Source organism: Dipodomys ordii, unplaced genomic scaffold (assembly GCF_000151885.1).
Source record: "Dipodomys ordii isolate 6190 unplaced genomic scaffold, Dord_2.0 Scaffold230, whole genome shotgun sequence".
Lineage (NCBI taxonomy): Eukaryota > Metazoa > Chordata > Mammalia > Rodentia > Heteromyidae > Dipodomys > Dipodomys ordii.
This window is the reverse complement of record NW_012267446.1, coordinates 731,135-742,433: the sequence shown is the minus strand read 5'-3', so window position 1 is coordinate 742,433 and position 11,299 is coordinate 731,135. Positions and strand designations below refer to the sequence as shown.

Here is an 11,299-nt window from a genome sequence, read left to right as displayed (position 1 = left end):
TCTGTACTTCAGGATTGTAAATCATTGGGATTTTGTATTTGCTTAAGTTCCTTGGATGGACAGATATGGTCTATTTTGGAGAAAGTTCCATAAGCTGCTGAGAAGAACATGTACTGTTTCATTTGAGGGTGAAATACTTGGTAGATGTCACTTAGTTCTGCTTGAAATATGGCCTCACTTAATTGGGTAGCATCTTTGCCAATCCTCTGGTTGATAGACCTGCCATTTGGTGAGAGTGGGGTACTAAAGTCTCATAGTATTATCATATTTGGATCTATTTTATTCTGTAAGTTTGAGTTTTTGCTTAACATATTTGGTTGCTCCAATGTTTGGGGAGTATAGGCTGATAATGGTAATATACTTTCCTGGATTGTTCCCTGTATTAATATGTAGTATCCTTCCTTGTCTTTTTGTATTTATTTTAATGAAAAGTTTATTTTGTCAGATATCAGGATAACTACTCCTGATTTCTTACTGGGGGCATTTGCTTGGTAGATCTTTCTCCAACCCTTCACTCTGAGTTTGTTTGTATGTTTGGTGAGAGGTGGGTCTCCTGAAGTCAGCAGATGGATGGGTCAGGTTTTCTGATCCAATCTGCAGTTCTTTTTTTTTTGATTGCTGAATTGAGTCTGTTAATATTTATGTTCATTATAGAGAGATGCATTGTGAATCCTGTCATTTCCTGTTTCCTAAGTTTTTCTTCTTTCCTTTCCTCCTGTGCTTACTAAGTTAGACTTCTGGTGATAACTTTCTGATGATGATCCCAGTTCCTGATTGTTTTCTTCAGCTTGTGTTCCCCTTCTTAGTATTCTTTGCAATGCTGGTTTATTTTTTATTGTTCATTTAATTTTTCTCTCCTATTAAAAATTTTAGTTTCTCCACTGAATGTGAATGCTAGCTTTGGTGGGTATATCAGTCTGGGCTGACAGTTATTGGTTCACAGGGCTTGAATCTTACATTCCCAGGCCTTCCTTGCATTCAGTGTCTGTGTGAAGAGATCTTCACTTTGCTGCATAGACAATAAAGGTTGGGGACAGGGACTTCAGCTTTTTGGTACTGAAATTCTTCCCTTTCTTTCATTCTCTTTTGTTTTTTTCCACCTCCTGTTTTTCTCTGGGTGTTCATGCTTTTTTGTTTGTTTGCCTGAGGAAAGTAACCATTGGTATTCAACCTCTCTTTTTGGTTGGAGAGAGCTGTGTGTTTCCCTAATGTCCTATTGCCATCTTGTCTCCCCTCCCAATCCTTGGTTCTTTACACCTCGGTTGTGTCTAAGCACAGAAGCAGCTCTATCCAGTAACTACAGATGTAATGGTTTTGTCTAGCCAGCTGTTAGGACAGCACAGTAAAAATTATTTCACCACTTGTGTGAATGCCAAAGTTCACCATGTTTTATATGCTCTTCCTTGTGTTTGATTACCAAAATGGGTAACCAAAACATTTTTTTCTACCTATACAGTACTGGCTGTTTCCTGTTGAGGTCTTCAACAAACTACAATACATGTGTTAGTCTAAACTATTTCTGAGTACTACAAAGGGACTATCACAATGATATTAAAGGTCAAGGCCTCGGTTATAAAAACAGCATCAATGATATTATTAGGAGATTCTATTTTGCCTAGCTATGATCATTGTGTTCTCTGTTGCTCTTTTTATTCCATATGCATCATCTTTCTGTACTTCACATGGAATTTACATCAGGGCCACCTGGAGAAATGAAATTGACTTTGTTTTCATATGGGTTTTTTTGGGCGGGTGATGGTTCTGACAGTTGAAGTCAGGGTATGGGTCTTGTTTCTAAGCATTGTTTTTGTGTAAACCTAGTGCTTTACCATTTGAACCACAGATATATTCTGGCTTTTGTTGGTTCATTGCAGATAAAAGACTCATGAACTTTCCTTTCCAAGGCTGGCTTGGAACCCTGATCCTCTCATGTCAGCTCTCTGAGGAGTGAAGGCATGGGTGCTCAGCAGAGTGAGTGATTTTAATGTATCTCATAAGTGTATAGAAACACACTGTGACAGCTCTCTGTGCAATGGTCTTGCTGCTTATGGACATAAGGCATATGACTAGGATAATTCTGATAGGTTGTCCCTTTGACAAGGTAAATATCCATTTTATTCACTGTGAGCACAGGAACAGGTCCATTGTAACTTAACCTCTTCCTTAGAAATGACTTAAGGTTACTTCCTATACTATTGGAGTATGATGAATATATAAGGAAACTAGTTATTTATTAATAGCATAAATGGTAAGTTTATACTTAATAAAGGGCAAACAGTTATTGGAGTTGAAGTTTCCTTGTTCCTATTTCTCTAGTGGGCAACTTATATGAGTCTTCAAAAGTCTGATGTAGTATTTGACATGGTAGTCTAACACTCATTTGTTTAGTTTAGGTAGGCTGTTTTGACTCTCATTAAAGTGTTATTGTAGCAAAATCCATCAATGTCCCTGTGTTATATGATACTTGCTCAACAATGGGGGTTGTTACATAAGCACCTATACAGAACAGCAAGCACTCTCTTCTTTGAGTCCTTGTAAGTGGGAATAATCTATTTGGCTTCCAGACATTTTTGTCTTTGTGCAGATGCTTTCCTATTTTCCAGCAGTGTGCCAGCAGAAGTAGAGACAGCGCTGTGTGTGTCTCTGTCATGCATGCGTAGGTGATGTCACTCCAATGAGCCACAGCTACAACATTGAATGACGTCAAGATTTCTGGACTCAGCGACATGATCTTGCTTGTCATTTGGACTCCTCCTGACTCTACAATGCAGTGGTGGCCTTACAATATTCCTACTTCAAGCTCCTTGACACTTCTGATTTCTTAAGGGATTTCTGAATCATTCTTGTTCTCATAGAATCATAAATGTTTGTCCTCTCTTTGGAGAGCTTTGTGTCCTCTTATAAATCATTCCATTCCTCCTTCCATTAATATTGGGGATTCTTAGGGACTGGGATGACAAGGCTCTGCTTGGCCAAGATAAATAATGATCAATAACTATTGCTACAGCTTCTCATTTCGACAGATCTAGTTATTTTTGGTGCCCTTGCATTTCTTCCAGAAAGAAATGCTAGATTCCTGTGGGAAACTGGAGCAGATTAATATTCTGCTCTGAAACTCTTAAGGAAGGAAGAGTGAGAATGAAAGATTTTCTAAAAAACTACACTTACTAATATAGAAAAAAAGAAAATATGTGAACTGCACAGAGATTTCTACATTTCATTGTTACAATGGTCAACCTCTATACCTATCTGAGCATTTTCTTTTTTCCTTTTCCTTCCCAAAATTACAGAACTGTATATAGAAAATACAGAGTACCAGAATCAAATACAGAGAAAACAAGGGTTATACCGTGGAGGAGGACATACAAAGAAAAAAATCACATAGAACTTTAAACCTCATCATCTTAAGGGCAAGTAATTGTGGATGTTGGAGGGAAGGGATTGTAGGGGGAAAACAAAGGAAGAAGCAACAATGCTTGATACAAAATGTACTCATTACCATGTTCATGTACTTGGAACCCCTCTCTACATTATTTTTACAAGAAAAAAATGTACAAAAAAGAGAAAAGTAATAAAGAAAATCTGTGAACAGAAATACAAAACTAGATCAGAGAATGGACTTGAGGTACCATAATTCAATCATGGAAACATTCGACAACATAATGTTCATATACTAGTAGCCTTAGCAATATAGTGATGTACAAGCAGCAATATAGCATAGATATAAAGAGTAATTGAAACAGGAAGGAGAAAGGAAGAAGCACAGTACATATATACTCATAAGGAAGAATGATAGCATAAAGGGCAGATTGCACTGGAAGAAGCATAATATATCCAAGTTAGAATACAATTTAGGAGGATTTGTTGGGAATTTGCTATGGCTCTAACATAAGCACAGGAATGAGTTAGAGTCAATACTTTGTTCAAAGAATTCCTCAAATTAAACTAGGTTGTGATTGCCAAATTGGTACAGATTTCTCTCAAAAGCTCTATACATTCTAAACAATACATGTTCAACTTAATATGTATTTCTTCTAGAATGTGATCTTTGCCTGAATCTGGCAGAAAATTTCTCTGAGTCTTATCAAGATGATGTAGCACTTAGGGACAAAGATGCAGCCAAGGAGGCCTCCACTGGAGGCCAAGATGGAGAACTCCACAGCCATCATGACTTTACCCTTGGCATTGTGGTGGACAGGCAGGAAGGTAAGCCACACACTGCAGAACAACAACATGCTGAAAGTCAGAAACATGGCCTCGTTGAAGGTGTCAGGGATGTGACTGGCCAGGAAAGATACTGTGAAGCTGGCTAGGGCCAGGGCACCCAGGCATCCCAAGACACAGTAAAAGGCACTGAGGGAGCCCATGTTGCACAGGATGATGATATGTCCATGTTCAGAGTGTGCATCTACGTCCCCAATGGAAGAGAGGTTCCCAGCCAGAGGCCACAGAGAGTCACCTGGATTAGGGTGCAGATGGGAATGATGAGGTTAGGAACCCAGGACACAAGCCACTGTCTCCTGCTTCTTACTGAAGCAGTGAGCATGAAGGCCAGAATCACAGAGATGGTGTTGTGCAGGAGAGTGGACACAGCCATGGTGAAGACCACTCTGAATATTCTGTGCTGGTGGAAGCAGGTGGCTGTGTGGGGATGGCCAAGGAAGAGCAAGGAGCAGAGGAAGCAGCAGATGAGGGAGATGAGCAGGATGTAGCTGAGGGCCCGGTTATTGGCCTTAACAATGTGGATGTCTTGGTGCTTGATAAACACCCCAAGAAGAACAGCTGTGAGAGCAGTGCAGCAGAGAACCAAGTAGGACAGAGACACACCCAAGGGGTCCTCATAAGCTAGGAAGCTCTTAGTTTTCATCAGACAGTAGCAGTGTCTCTTGTATTTTCCAAAATGGATTCAGATAACCCAGTTCCATCTGCTAAGAGTGCTTTCATAGAAAGTCTGCATGCCTAGTGTAGGTTACCCAAAACAAAGACATTGCCTATGAACAAAGAAATAACCTTGGTTGGACATTTTGCACTGGTGGCTCTTCCATGTGATCAAGAAAAATCTGGTGGAGGGCGTGGGCCACAGCATAAATAGTGTTGTAAATGTTGTAACTCTCGTCTTACATGGTCATGTAAAAAATGTGCTTCAGCAACCAATGCAGTGTGGCATTGTATGAACAGTGTCCCACATCTCTGCAGTCAGAATTAATCAGTAGGCAATAAACAGATTGAATCTATGAGCTGTGAAGGGAATTATCTCCTGAGTTCTTGGACAAGGTATCTGTCAGAATATAATTGTTGAACCCATAATTGTTTCTACGATGGTAAGAGAAGATGAGAGTAGCATGGAAAGAATCAAGCAGAAAATATCTTTTACCAATAGTCACATCACCATATAGTGAGTTCATGACCCAGGCTTTCCCTGTAATTAAAAAGTGCCCAAATTTAAGAATAAAGCTTAGTAGAAATTTACTGTCTCCATAAATGATAATCACATTTGTTGATGAGTCTAGGCAATTAGCTGGCAATGCATCCATAGATCATTTGAGAAATCTGAAAAAGCACTGTAAGTGATCATGTTCTGAAAAGCCAGACAGACTCCATTTATACACATCTCTTCTCTCAATTCTGAGAGGAACCACACACCATAGTCATCTTGGGTTATGAACAGTCCCACCCAGGTCCAGCAGAAATGAAGCATCAAGGAGACCATGGCCAGAGCTAGAGCTGAGTCCTTGGCAGCCATATGATAGACAGTATCGAACTTTCCATGGTCACTCAGGAGAGGATCAAAAGTCACAAACATGAACTAGAGGGAAAAAAATGAACACATACCAGTAAGAGGATGGTCATAGGCAAATCCCGATCCTCATGTGAGCTACAAAACAACTATCAGTGGTGGGAGCAAACGTTTCCTTATACCATTTGCAAAGTCATCTCCCGTGTTCTGAGCTCTCTGTAGAAATGTAAGCATAAGGCTCAGAGCATTGGGTAATCCTTTAGTCTCTTAAAACATTTCCTTTTATTTATTTATTTTTGCAACAAAGAAAATGTGTATGTTCCACCCACTTTTAGAATCTTTTCCCTGTGCAACCAAGTAATTTTAAGGGCTGGTAATAACACTTCTTCATCAGCCTGGAGAGGACAGAGTCAATGTGGACATGGCTTCACATCTGCCCACTCTTCCCATCCTTACCTGTGGACATTTGTAGAGGTCTAACAGTGTCCAAGTTGGGACACATATGCTAGAGGTTCCTTGAGTTCTGCCATAGGTGTTATTAGGGCAGTTTTTATTCATCCCAGACAGCCAGATGAGTGGATACTCTAACATCATTATCTGTGTGAAGTGCACTATAGATTTTAAACCCCAGAGTCATGTTGGGTAGCAGATGGGCATTCTTGTTGATCTCCACAGCTAACACCAGGGTAAGAAGCAATTGGTATTTCTTTAGGTTTATCCTGCACAGAGGTCACAAAAATTTGGTGTGTATATGTGCATTACAAATGATTAACTGCAAATCTCATGACATTGTTGAATCAAATGCTTATCTCTACACAATAGTATATGTAGATCCTATCTTCCAACAGGATGGCATTACAATTTGGAGAGCTCCGGAATGGCCTTGATCAGCATACATGAGATAACTATTCTACAGAGATTGCAGAAAGGGGTGGGCAGGGATGAGCAAGCTGGTTTTTCCTCTCTGGCATGTATGGATATGTGAAAAACACTGCTGTCTGCTGGGACATAGGAGCTTGCCCAGCTCACATCCAAAGTCATTAAGTGCCTTGGATTAGCTGTGCATCTGAGAAAACTCTTAAGAAATATAGTTCAAATTGGGAGCAGCTTGTTCACCTGAGTTCAACCAGTATGAGCAGAGAGGCAGAGCTTGCTGTGTTAGGACTACATAGGAAAACAGGCTATCTTGTCTCTGTGCTCACTTGCTAAACGATTGCTGATGGCCCACCCAGCTGCAAAGAAGTTAATTTGCCTTGTGAGGAATTTAAAGAAAACAAAGAAATACAATTCATGTTATGTGGTAGAGGCACACTAAGCTGACTCAGAGAATATCATCATTCAAGGAGATTCCCCAGAAGCAGAGCAAGATGGCAGCCAAGGAAGATAGAACATGAAGATTGCACCACCCATGAAAGAACACATGAGAGTCAAGGGATGCGGATCAGAAGGTACTTCCCTAGTAGAACAAAACAACAGAAAAGGTTGTGTAAGAAATTGTGGAAAGAAGCTGGCTCCATGTCTCACCATCATCAGTGTTAGTAGTTCTCTATGGACATAAACCCTCCGACCTTGCATGGAGGGAATTAAAGTTAAATCTCAGCACCATGACCATAAACTGAGACAAGCGGTTGGAAAATAGTTATAGTCTCTGCTCTTGGGTCTAGATTGTGCCTCTGGAACTCTTTTAGGACAGAGAAGGAAGACATTGACACAACATCCCTCCTGCCACGCTGACTCCAATAGAGTCTGCTTAGCATGGGAAACCATCTATCAGACCATGATAGGGGCTTCAGAGACCTATCTCTGAGTTTTGGGACTTCACCGAAGTCTACCTCAGAGAATGGGGCTTTACAGAAACCTATCTCCAAGTTTTGGGACTTCACCGAAGTCTACCTCGGAGAATAGGGCTTCTAAGAGGCCTACTCCTGGAAAAAGGCTGGCAAAACCCCTGGAAAAGATGTGTTTCTGTTCTTGCTTTTCTTTTCTTCACTGTGTAAGAGTGCCTATTAATCTTTTACTGCTTCTACTGCTTTTTGTACTTACTCATTGTCAACGTTTCCTTATTCAAAGCTCTTTCATAAGAGTATTGATGACTCCAATATCTGATGAGTATCTTAAAAATATGACTAACTCACCAGAGTTAAGTGCTACCCTGAAACCCCTCTTATGGAGTTTACTAGACAAGTTATAAGTAAATATGAAAGTATTGGGGGTTTCACAAAGTCACTTCAGCAGAAGGAATTGTTTGTAAGGGACTTATTAGAAGCTGTAGGCTCAGTTAGAACAGAAAGAATGTATGGCAATTGCTGAGATAATTATTTAGGAGAAAGAATTTCCTGCTATTTACTAAGAGAATTGCTAGACCTAGAGAATTGCTAGATCCAGGTCTCCTTGAGGTTTACTATTAAAGAAGAAACAGGAAAGATCTATTTGGAAAAGTTAAGGCCTCTATAAAGATAGGTAATGGTTAATTGGTGACAAACATCGTAATCATTGTATTCCTTAGAGATAAGCCGAAGACAAATGCCTATCAGGCGACCAGCTGCTGACCACCCAAAAATGAAGCCCTGCAGCAAGATTGTGTAACCTTTTGCCCTCTCTCATGAAGACTTTTGTTATAAAAGTTTGCTATCCTCTGCATTAAATCGCACTCAGCATCCACTCCTCTTGTGTGTGAGTTGTCTGTTTGCCATCTCCCCATCCTATTTCAGGTTCCTCCCCTAGGTATCCTCTGTTGTCCCGATAGAACCCGGTCCGCGGCAGGTGGCACCCAACGTGGGGCTCGAGAGCGGGGCACGAAGCGGTCTCTTCAGTCAAGGAACCTTGGGAGGTAAGCATCTCTCTCTCATTTCTTTTCACCTGGAATAGTACTCAGAAGCTCGTTGGGGTGCTGCAGGCCCCTCAGTTGTGACTGAGAAAGATAATGAGTAAATCATGAGGAGTTCATCTTCTAAGAATTAGGATAGTTTGTCTCTATTTTAAAACATATGCTAAAAGCACGAGGCACTAAAGCCTCCACAGCAGCAGTGGGAGAACAAACTAATCCTTGGTTCCCGAAGGAAAAAGGGAACCACTGAAAAAGTGAATGTAAATCTAAGTTCCATAAAGATGGAACTCCTCTTGAAGAGGAACCAAAAAACGGAAAAAGGGAACCATTGAAAAAGTGAATGTAAATCTAAGTTCTATAAAGACGGAACTCCTCTTCAAGAGGAAACAAAAAACGGACAGAGGGGCAACCAGTCTCTCCCCAAGAGAATAAGAAACAATTAGATCATTTGATACAATTTGATGATGATTGAAAAATTGCTGTATTAACTTATACTTATGATTTTGTGTTACAAACTAATCCTTGGTTCCCGGAGGCTGAGGCAGTAAGGCCCTAGGGAAGAAATATAATGTTTGAAGAAACCTAAGCAACTCCATTTTTGTTTAACACTCCATCTCAGTTCTGCAACTTAACTTGTGATCCATTTTAGCCCCAGTGCTAGGAATTTATGACAAAAAGCCATGCACAATTCGCGCATTTGCTTAAGGCAGGTGTTAGCCCCCAAGTGGTGTTGCTCCCCAAGCCCACCCAGACGCCTGATCAGAGAGCCGAAGGAACCGATCGGTGAGTATTTGGTGGCGCCACTTTCATATTTCAGGAATGGTGAAAGCCTGCAGGTGTGGTCTTGGGGCTGGTGGAGAGTCTTGGCGGATGCGCTATAAGACTGCCAGCGGGGCCAGTGGGAGAGATCCCCTGGACCCCTGGGTGGGGCTGTCCTGGAGATCGAGTAGAGGGGGTTTGAGTCCCCTGGTAAGAGGTGAGATGTCACCCCATTCACTGAGACCTGATTTTGTCTTTGTGGCCACTTGTTTGTCTTGTTTAGTGTGTGTGTTCGTCTTATGTTTTCTGAGGTAGGGAAGATTTGGGTGAGTGTGACAGGCTCACTCAGCAGACTCTGGATTCAGCTTGCTGAATGAGAACAGCACAAGGATTCAAAGAACTAATTAGTGAATTGCCTTGCTAGATAAGTAAGCTCTGGGAAAATAAAGCCCAACAAAGGTACCTAGTTTAAAAGAAATACTGTCTTAAATTTTTGTTTAAAAACTTTAAAAGGTGTACGTACAACTGATTTTGATTTTTGCGTGCTTTAAGATCTGTGTGAGTGTTTTGTGTGTGTCTGTGAACATGTTCAAAGATAAAAATTGTCAGCATGCTGTAACAATTGGGTGAGTTTAAATTTAAAATTCAAAAGGTTATGAGGTTTGGACATTACCAAAGATTTTAAAAACTCTTCATATTGTTTTAAATGGCTTTTTAAAGATTCTTTAACTTGCAAATTAGAAAATCTGATATTTAAAAAAAACTAATATTTTAAAATGCATAAGACTGTATACTGTAATCAAGTTATCTGGCTTAACAAAAATGCATTGGCAGTTTGGGATCTAATTCCCTTGGCTAAAATTTGGGGATAAATATTAGAAATTTAAATGTAAAGGTTAGTTTAACACTGTCAAAGATGTTACCTGTTCTGTCTGTCTAAAACTGTGTATTTCATTCAAGAACCAAGAGAAGAGATGGGGAAAAACTTAGAAACCAACAAAAGACCTATCTTTAGGGGTGAAGGGTGAATAAGCAGAAGTGCAGTTCAGCTGGTCATGCATGGTGGGACAGGCCCTGGGAGGAGTCCACGCATGATGAGCCAAGCTGGCGCAAACGCAGTTCATCTAACCCTAAAGAGTCAGATTGGATGTGTGCTCATTCCATAGAAGGGGCTGAGTGGCCCATCTTTGTTCTCTCTTTTCTCTGCAGGTAGACACTGAAAACATGATGGTTAAAATGAGTGATGTGATGATCGATTAGTATTGCTAAAACTTCCCCTTGGATGTGTTAACATTAAAATTAGGAAGGCCTTAAAAAGAGGGTAAAAAGTTATTTGTATAATGTGGCTTACTTTCAATTATGTTTTACAATTAGGATGTTTTTAAAAGTCATAAAGATGCTAAGTCTAGTTTTTTGGTTCAGTTATGATGATTGTTATTTTAGCATTAAGGAAAAATCTTAAGGTGTGTCTGTCTTAAAACAAGCAACCAAGAGGCAATGAGTGACACTTGGCCTCAAGATTTTAAGAGAGAAGAGAATTTTCAAGATGGCGGAGGAGAAGCTGGAATCTGAAAAGGCTCTGGCATAGAAAGCAGTTTTAGAGTTCCAGTGAACAGTCCTAAGCCAGAGAATCACACCAAGTGTGCCATCACAGGACAGAGAGTTAGACAAGAGAGGGAAGCCAAGGCAAAAAGACACATCTGAGCGCTCGCCAGCAAGCCGCCGTGGCGGCAGCGGCAGGGTCGCAAGCAGCGGAGACCTCAGCCGGGGCAATACCTGAGCGCTCACTCAAAGAGTCCGGGATGAAGGAGCCAGACGCAGCAGGTGAGCGGATTCTACTCAACACCAGCAAGAACCGACAAGGAGCAGACATCTTCATCCTGCAGTTTGCAGACCAGAGACGACCCAGGATCCAAGACTCGGCGTGAGTAGAAGCCCGACATCCTCACTCCTTCTCAGGGAGCAGAGGAGGGAAG

At 40.9% G+C, this 11,299-nt stretch overlaps 1 pseudogene; it reads right to left on the bottom strand.

Moving 5' to 3' along the window:
- Positions 1-4,034: 4,034 nt before the first annotated feature.
- On the bottom strand, positions 4,035-4,925 carry LOC106000627 (annotated as a pseudogene).
- Between the last annotated feature and the right edge of the window lie 6,374 nt (positions 4,926-11,299).